The sequence below is a fragment of the Aphelocoma coerulescens genome, assembly GCF_041296385.1.
Source record: "Aphelocoma coerulescens isolate FSJ_1873_10779 chromosome Z unlocalized genomic scaffold, UR_Acoe_1.0 ChrZ, whole genome shotgun sequence".
Classification (NCBI taxonomy): domain Eukaryota; kingdom Metazoa; phylum Chordata; class Aves; order Passeriformes; family Corvidae; genus Aphelocoma; species Aphelocoma coerulescens.
In genome coordinates, this window is record NW_027184085.1 from 18,961,415 (window position 1) to 18,971,079 (window position 9,665).

The 9,665-nt window shown below is 44.0% G+C and overlaps 1 protein-coding gene across 2 annotated transcripts in view; it reads right to left on the minus strand.

The window, feature by feature from the left end:
* Positions 1-9,152, minus strand: part of ELOVL7 (ELOVL fatty acid elongase 7) — a 31,928-nt gene extending 22,776 nt beyond the window's left edge. Inside the window, exon 1 of one of the 2 annotated variants that reach the window (XM_069002010.1) lies at positions 8,990-9,152. The gene's annotated coding sequence lies outside the window, so the exon portion shown is untranslated. The remainder of the gene's footprint in view (positions 1-8,989) is intronic. The other variant, XM_069002011.1, reaches the window with a different exon arrangement.
* Positions 9,153-9,665: the final 513 nt, after the last annotated feature.

The following is a 9,665-nucleotide window of genomic DNA, read 5'->3' on the forward strand; positions in this document are numbered from 1 at the left end:
ATCAGGCAACTCATGAAGGCACATTATACCATTGTCTGGAGACTCAGGCCTCTCAGACAGAACAACTAAATAGAGCAGTAAAACCAATTTCTCCTGACACTCCATTTTTTATTTCTGCATCCCAAAGATCTCCACTTAAAAAAAAAAAAAAAAGAAAAAAAATAAAAAAAAAAAAAAAGAGAAGTAATTAGTTTACACTTGACCAAAGTTACTGTGGAAGTGAAACACAGTTTCTGAAATGGAGGTGAGGTGGAAAAGCCAGATGTTTCTATTGTACTCTGTACTCAGTGGAGGAATCACAAAGGGGTGGAGAATGGAAATGGACAGCAAAGAGGCATCTGAAGTTTAGGGACAGCTGGAGGAAATGACCCCACAGGCTCATTCATGAAAGTGGTCAAAGCCACTTGCATTGTGCTTATATGTTGAATCCAGAGACAAATGCATGGAAATTAGTACATTACAAGCCCCCATTTGAGTCTGCTCAAAATCTGAGTAAGCTTTTGGGTACCACTCAAGCCATCTTGCACGTTGCTTACACAACTTGTGTGATAACTTTCCCCAGCACCTTTTCCTTTTGAGATCACTCACCTGCTAGAGGCAGATCCAGTCAGACAGCTTGGGCACATGGGGAGCACACAAGAATGGGAGCACCTTTGCTTTCAAACAGTGCTAGCGGCACTTCCAAAAATACTCTTTTCCACTTGCTATGCAGATACCCTTCTAAGGATTGTGGACGTGTCGGACTTTCAAAGGGTTCTTGCAACAGTCTTGGAGGTCAGAACTCAACAAACAGTATGGAATAGGAATATTCATGGTTGCCTACAAGAATTAGAGCAAGGAAACACCCAGACACGGTGACCCAGAGCAGTCAAAGGCCTTTGGAGACTAACGAAAAAGGTTGCGTGGGCAACACAATGTTGCATGGACAGTAGTCAGAAGACAGCCTAACCTCAACAGCTTGCATGAAAACAAAACTATCCATCACCTAAAAACATTGTCTTGATCAGCAAAAGTGTCTCACAAGATTTTTTAAACCAGATATTGTTATAAAAATCCAACTTTAAAAATGTATCAGTTTTTCATTCAAATTCTAAGAAAACAGTTGGCAGGAGTTTGCAGAACAAAATGCAAAATAGAGGTTGATATTATGGGCAAAGATACATTAATAACAATACACAGCTGTGAAGGCATACTTTTCCTCCAGATCTAGTTATCTAGACCTTAGTTCCTTTGCTAATAGGGATTTCTAAAAGTCTTCATTATTTTGCACTTTCTGGAAGCTCAAGAACAGCATAAAAAGCAGCATTATGCAGGCCATGAGTTTGTGACAGCAGAGCTTTTTTAAATCAGCTTAGAACACCAAATGGTAACTTCACAGAGAAGCAGAATCAAACAACACATCCACGCACAGGTTTAGTCACAGGTATGTTGTAAGGGTTTTTCATCTTCTATCCATATTTTCCACTATCACAGTAGAATGTAATTCTTACCATCTTTCCAAGCATTTGGGAGACCACCCAGGACCACAAGACATCTCTGCAGTTTAATATACAACAGTTCATCCCGACAGCATGTAGGGATGAACCAGCTATGTCTGGCCAAGTTGACTGCACTTTTTTTTTTTTTTCCTCTTTTTGATCCTGAAAGATTGCCAAATATAAATAGCTCAAAAAAAAAAAAAAAAAAAAAAGAGAGATCCCATCAACAAAGTGCATTAGGCAATGGATGTGCAACATCAGAATAACACAGGAGACAATAATACTTCCAACGAAGAAGCTTGGCAAGCAGCAGAGTACTCAGCCTAATACTAATGTTCCTGTAAAACACCAGTATACTAGAAACAGACAAGTGTCTAATAGTCTACTCAGCATGCCACAGCAGTAAAAAAGAAGAAAACTGGACTGTCTCCAATAAAAAAGAAAATTAAAATTATGTATAGCTATGCATTTAAGTTATCAAAAAAATCTTAGCATTTTTGGCATAAAGGTTTCAATGCCTTGCAGAAGAGGTCAGTCAGTGTGTTTGGTTCACTCTTTGTATGGAGTTCTCAGTCCCCAGAGAAAAAGGGGCATGTCTTCTACCAGTTAACACAGCAAAGCTGTAAGAAAAACCAAAGTGTTGTGTGCTGGTTCAATATTCCAGTTAATATGCAAAACTAGCTGGCCACGTGCCCCTTTCTGAACCTAATGCAACACCCCAGCCCTCATCATGAAAACATTTCCAAGCACAGTGGTTTACTTCTACTCTTCTTCTGCCTTACTTCAGGATGACTCTATGTCTCACATTTAAACCAAAGAATTTGCCTTCACCCTGATTCTTTGTCTTATATATACATTATTCAGGTGCAGGTTCATCCAGCTGACCATATCCTAAAAGCATGATGCTATCCCACTGACTGGAAAGGAAGACTGGATCTCTTCCCACTGCAGTGATCTCAGAGAATGAGCCAAGGTCATACAATTTCACAGTCTGTAAAAGTGACTCCCTCACTTATCACAAGTGTCTTTCTAGATTCAATCAAGTTTTGTCTGATGCTTCAGCACCTGGATGAAAGCAACTGATGAAATATCACACTTTGCAACAATATGTGTAAAGTCTCTACAGGAGAAAAGCAAGAGTACCAGATTGCACAGTTTCCACACCTGCAGAGGCAATTTTCCATTCCATACCCTTAAATGTAGTTCAAACAGGGTATATGAGATGCTCAGTTTTAAAATAAAGTAGCAACCTCATTTCAAAACTGGGAAAAACTCCAGAGCAAACCAGAACTCAGCATGGTCCAGTCCATGTTCAGGAACATTTTCTCCTCAGCTTTCTGATAAGCTTCCCTAATTGATCAAGTGGATCACTTCAGTTTGTGAAAAGCAGTTTCAGGATAATCTGAAATTCAGATGGACAATACTTAACCCCATAAGATTTCAAGCAGTCATTCAAGGACTAGTTGAAGAGAGGCAGAGTACTCTAACAGCACCTGTATTTTACATTCCCTCCTCTCTTTCTAAAATCTGCCATGTTCCTTGTTAGAAGTTAAACTGAGTGAACTTCCTGAACATCACAGCTATGGCATGAGGCTATTTACAGCCTTGTCTAGTTTTATTCCTTTTTCATGTAAAAACAAATTCAAGCAAACTCCTTAACAACCTGTCTTGTTACAGAACAACAGGTGCTATAGAAACAATGCTGTCAACACAGCAGAAATAATGCAAGTGATTGTAAAAAGGCTTTTGAGAACTGCAGCTTACAAGTAGTTTTACAAAAGGTTTAGTTTCAAAGTTGACAGTAAACACTTGAGTTTACTTCATTATCCTCTTGGCTTTGGTAGACTGTATATTCCACAATTCTCATTCACAAGAGACCAAGGGGGACAGGGGAATTCCAAAGTGAATTACAATAATTTCATTAAGGTTGTTCAACCCTTTCTGTACAGTTAAAGACTGAAAAGCAAATTTTTTTCTTCAGCACTGAACAAACAAGCTAGAACTCTGACTGCAAAAGTGAAAAAGAATGCATTTAATCCAGATTTTTCCAACTGTACCTCTAAACAAACACAAAAGGCATTGTTGTGGATGTTAATGTAAAACCTGTAAAATACACTATTCTCTTGCAATATACCTGAATCGAAATAATTTTCACCTATACAAAAGGAAACTTTGCCTGCTACTTCTTCTCTGAACTGACTCCATACATTTCCATGTGCCCATCCCCATCTATTCATAATGCCACATGGTAAACAAATACTGCACTATTTACTTAACAGAATAAATGAGCACATCTGACTAACAACCGTGATAATCTTAGGGCTTCAGCCAGTATCTTTTCATGAAAAACAATACAAAAAAATTTTGCACTTTACTTCCTAACAGATCAGGCAAAAACAACAAAAAATATCTACTTGCCATCTCAACTAACTTTCCTGAAAGAAAGAGCACAGGACTAATATGAACAATTCCCATACTCTAAAAGCACACAGAGGACCACTGAATCAGGTTTTTGTGACTTTGCTTTAAGTCATTTCAGGACTGATGATACAATGCAAATTATTTCCAAATCAACAAACTGATCTTTGTGAGTCAGACTCCAGCAGGAGTTGTACCCTTCTTTTGTTAGAAAACAAAGAATAAAAGGAATAGAGTAAGCTATATTTTTATCTCAGGCATAGCCATAAACCTTGAATGCTGTCACTGGGTTAGGAGCATTCACTTGAATTCCAGCCCATGAGATGCCTGTTGAAACTTAGCAGCTTTTTGCACAGTACATCCTAGTTCTTTGCACAGGGTTTTGCAGTGCACTAGACAAAGTTATGCTCATATTCATATGCATTCAGTGAGGCATTGCTTTAAAAAAAAAAAAGAAGTCTTTGAATAGAGGCTCCAGGCACAGAGCCCAATGTGCAAGGTCCATATCAATATAAAACATAATCCAAACTACAAAGAATTCACAATACAATTAAACACAGGCAGGCAGCATGTAGGAATTCATAAAGCTGTTACAAGCAGCTACTCTAGAGCACAGCCTGCTCAAGCAGAGCAAGTCTGGCTGTTAACAGGGTAACTTTGCAATTATAAGAGCACTTTTAATAGTAGCAATGTAATTTTAATCAACATCTCTCCCCATTACTCATACCTGCTCCTATGTCACCCTTGACTTCTGCTGGAACTACCATTTTTCTGGCTGCATAATAAAATAGATTGGGAAACAGACCGAGGGCTGGAGAGCAAGCCTCACAGGAAACGAAAGGGTACTTTTTTAATCCAGACCAGTTCCACAATGCTTCTTAGCACCAGCTTTCACCAAGAAATACTTCAGCACAAAAGAAAAGTGACACAGAAAGCACATGAAAAGAAAAGAAAAGAATGTGGAATAATAGAAATGTTGATGAAACTACATCAGCCTAAGTAGGTATCACAAGTGGAGTGGAGAAAAGGGTTGATGTTTGCTGCTTTTACCCTAGCACAGTTAAAAGGGCCAATATGAATACCATTGCTCCTAGCAAATAAGGTGATTCATAGAGTTTACTGACATCTGTATTTGTCCTCCTTGTGACATCTGTGCCTCTCTGCAGGTGGAAGCCAGAGTTTGCTTTGGGCTGGATAGGCTTTACAAGTAGTTTTTAAGAGATTTGTGTGCTACCTCAGGATTTTGAAATGAAATGCTACTGAAATTCAATTCCTCAGACTCTCATCACGAACCAAGATAACCCTTAAAGACTCTTAAATCTCTGCTTCTCTAAGCTGTGTATTCATCTCACATTACTCCATTCACACACTACTCACAGGTGTTTTCTAGTCAACATCTTCAGTGATAAATTGCTGTGTGTAGCCATCATAAGCAGACAGAACAAAAATTACAAAGTACATGCAGAAGAGAAAAGAAAAAAAGACATATATTGACAGACACATTGAAAGCATTTTACTTTGTGAATTCTGTAAAAATAGACCAAAGAAAAACCATCCCATCCCCCCCCAAACCCAACTATGCAGTAGTTCCGTGTCAATGGTCAGCATTAAACACTGAAACCAAAGACAAGTAAAGATAAGAGACACCTGAGTTATTCTGGTGTCTCTTATCAGTGTAAACTTATGTATTTAATTTTTTACTTTTTGGATTTCAACTAAGTATCGTACACATAGGAAAAAAAACCTTAACTGCTACATCACTGGCAATTTTGCAAAGCTTTTGGCAAATTGGAAATGTGACAACAGGCACTAAAACTACTGCATGACCCTCTAGTTTTAGAGGTACCCTTTAAAAGGAACTGTTTAAAAAAAAAGTACAATCAGCTTTACAAAATTACCTAGTTGTTTTGTAAATTCTTTTCTTTTGTTCAAATGATGTCATAATTTTGAGGAGTAGAAGGTTTTGTTTTCACCATTTAGGCTGCATTTGCCCTTTACATGCAGCACTGAGCCTTTGTTCTGGGTGAGGTCCCTGGACAAGTACATGGGACTTGCTCCCTAGCACTGTGCAACAATGCAGAGTAACCACTCAGCTGTCAAGCACGGACCAACCTCCTTTTAAGTACTCAGGCCTACCAAAACTGCTGTTCAAAGTTAACAGTCTATAAATTGCAGTAGAGAAAAACATAATCAAGTCTGTCATTAATTTAACACAGCAACAAGAAACTGATAAAAACACTCCCCCTGTGTGTGCCACATGCTGTAACTTCAGGAAAGAAAACCAGAACAGTGAAGAGGGACAGGGGAATAGTGAAGGGAACAAGTATTTCTTCCTTTTTAGCTACCCAGGCTTTGAGAAGCATCTTAAAGTTTCAGACATCCATTACCCTGAAGTGACTATGAGTGGTGGACTGTAACATTATTTGTATAAAGTATGCTGTGCCACTGAAGATGACAACATCCCATCTATTCATATTTGCCTGTATACTACAGCTCTACTATCTGTATTTGACAAGTCATCCTTGATCCACTTCAGACAAAACAAAGCAGTCGGTCTTAACCCATAATTGACAGCTAAACCATCTTATTTCAGCTGGGGCAGACGAGGGAGCTCACACCAGCCTTCACCAGGAAAATTATGGAGCAGCAGCCTCTGATAGCCATGCTGAGGCAGAGTCATCAGGCAGGGAGGGATGCCACATCTGCCAAGTTAGATCCAGAATATGACAAACATGATTTCATAAGCAGCTAATGAAGATCCAGAAGGGGATCCTGGCTCCCTTCCACCTCCTGCCCTTGAACATGGCACAGAGGTGATGTCCTCCCACTTCCCTCACCCCACACATACCTCCCATGCCCATCCCACTACTTGTGCCTCTGCCTTGCTCTGCATCTGCCCACACCTCCATAAATCTGTGTGTTAGGCAACCAGATAGGGGAAGGCCAGAGGGAGAGATAAGACAAGCATTAAACCACACACACTGAGCAGAAGTAGGTTCAGGAGGAAGAGCAGAAGTCCACAGTAGGGGAAAAAAAAGATTCTCCGTTCATTACAGCAGAGAGAAACAAAGCTGGGAAGGCCACAGTGAGGCAAAAGCCATCAAGTCATGTCAGGATACAGAATGTCCCTGACTGGTATGCAACTAGTTGATAGGTATTTCATGGTATTCAGTGAGCTTCATAACTAGTTAAATCCTATTTGGCATGTATTACTTGACTAATGCTATGGCATCTTTCCCAGCACATTCCATGAATATTGCTTCCTGTACCAGAACCTGTCTTGCTCTACCAATAAATACTTAATAGAAAGATCACACTTTATATTGAAATACAATAAAGTTGCATTATTCCCTTCATTTTCAACAGCAGTGCTGCCTAGGAAGAATTTCATAGAATCATAGAATGGCCTGGTTTGGAAAGGACCTTAAAGATCCTTAAGTTCCAACCCCCTGTCATGGGCAGGGACATCTTTCACTAGACCAGGTTGCTCAGACCTTCATCCAGCCTGGCCTTGAACACTTTCAGGGATGGGGCATCCATAGCTTCTCTGGGCAACCTGTTCCAATGCCTCAATTTAAGCCTATCTCTCTCTAGGTTTTCAAATCCTAGGTCTTTGTACATTTTCTTCAGGCAAACATGTGAGTACAAGTGCTCCCATTCCTCATGGAAGTATTTTCAGGGTACATCCACACTGCCTAATGCCATGTCAATGCACCATGATTCTACCTCTACATGAGGCAGCTCCAAGGCAGCCTGAATGCTTCCCAGGCAGCACCCCAAGTGTTGAGCAGCAGCATAATCAGACAGCATGCTGTTCCCAGGCTGCTCCCAACAACCAGAAAAACTTGTTCAAACTTCTCCCACATGGCAGTGTTCAGTACAGAGCTACACATGAGTCTGGGAAGAACTGAATTACAATGAAGTAAGGAAGAGAGTATCCACACATGACTCTTAAGTTTTCTGGTTTGTCTGAACAGTTTTAATTAACATACCTTGATTTCCTATGCAAGCCAAAAAAAAAAAAAATTCAGTAAGAGCTAGTTTGTAGCCTCACTGTGACTTTTCAAGCATCACACTATTCTGTCTTGGTTACAGCAACACCTCAAGACCCAAGCCAAAGTTTCAACTCAAAACATATTTACAAATTAAGTGTCCACAAACTTAACAATTCTTTAACAATATACCTGACATCTAAAGTTGCAGAGGACCAGTCGAGAAGACTGCTCCAATGTGGCCTCCTCACCTCCCCAAGCTTGCACTGACCTGCTCTTGGCCCTACTGCTGATGTGGCCAGTCCTTAAGGATGGACCTGCCGCACATGGCAGCAGAGGTGACCTGTCTTCAAAGAGGAGGAAGGCAGCAAGCCAGACAGTCACCCTTCCAACTTGCCAGATAACCCCTGGCTAGACATCACCCCTCCAGCCCTACATTTTAATATCACCATCTTAAGCACATGGGCCACACCTCTTTCCTGACTGTCTCCAACCTTCACCCTTGAAGAGAAAGAAACCTCAGTTTCTTGATGCCTGGGACCACTCTTCGGGAGCAAAAGGTGTGTGAGGAAAAAAGCGGTTTTAAACAGTAAGGTCCCTGATGCAGTGGGACCATGCACATGCCACGATGTACCTTGTTCTTCACGACAAGAAGGTGAGCTCTGTTCATGTGATCCATAGCCAGAGGGCTTCGAGAGACAGGCACCGAGAGGTGTGGGGCACAGCCCAGAGCGTTTGGAGGAACAAGTACTGCTTAGCTCCAGACACAGTCAAAGGGTTCAGGGGAACATTCACGGTGCGGTGTAGGGCAGGCACTGCAGGGTGAAGTACACCCAGTGGGGTTGGAGGAGGAAGCACCACAGGACACTGCCTGAGAGTCTGGAAATATGGCACAGGAGGGTACAGATAGGGAGAAGGACCAGGGATGCAGGTGCAGCCAGAGGACGAAGGTGGGGAGGAAGAAAGCGCGGCACAGCCGGGGGTTTGCGGAACAAAGGGGTACGCGGGGGCAGCCAGGGAGTCTGAAAGGAAGGTGGGCAGGAGGCAGCCCGAGCCCCATCCCGTCCCGCCCAGCCCTGCACGCCCCAGCGCGGGACAGACCCTGCAGAAGGACGCCGAAGGCTCCTCTTCCCCAGATCACCGCGGTGCCCGCGCTCCGGTTTCCCACTCCCGCCGGCTCCACTCGCGCGGCAGCAGCGCAGCCGCACCTGTCCCCGCACTGCTGGGCGGCAACTGCGCGGCGGCACCGCGCGGCCCGCGGGAGGGCGCGGAGGGGGCGGGCCGGACCGCCCTGCTCCGCCCCCATCGGCACCGCCCCGCACCGCCCCGCACCGCCGCCCTCCGCACCGCCCCGCACCGCCCCGCTCCGCCCCCTCCGCACCGCCCCGCACCGCCCCGCTCCGCCCCCTCCGCACCGCCCCGCACCGCCCCGCACCGCCGCCCTCCGCACCGCTCCGCACCGCCCCGCACCGCCGCCCTCCGCACCGCCCCGCACCGCCCCGCCGCCCTCCGCACCGCCCCGCACCGCCCCCTCCGCCCCCATCCGCACCGCCCCGCACCGCCCCGCACCGCCCCGCACCGCCCCGCACCGCCCCGCACCGCCCCGCCCCCGGCAGGGCCCCGCACGTTTTCTCTCGCGACCGGGGCGCAGAGCTACGAGTTACGAACTTTGGTGAGCGAGGCCAGAGGAGACCACAAGGGCGATCCGAGGGCTGGAGCACCTGCCCTGTGAGCAAAAGCAGAGGGAAGTGGGGCTGTTCAGCCTGAAGAGAAGTCT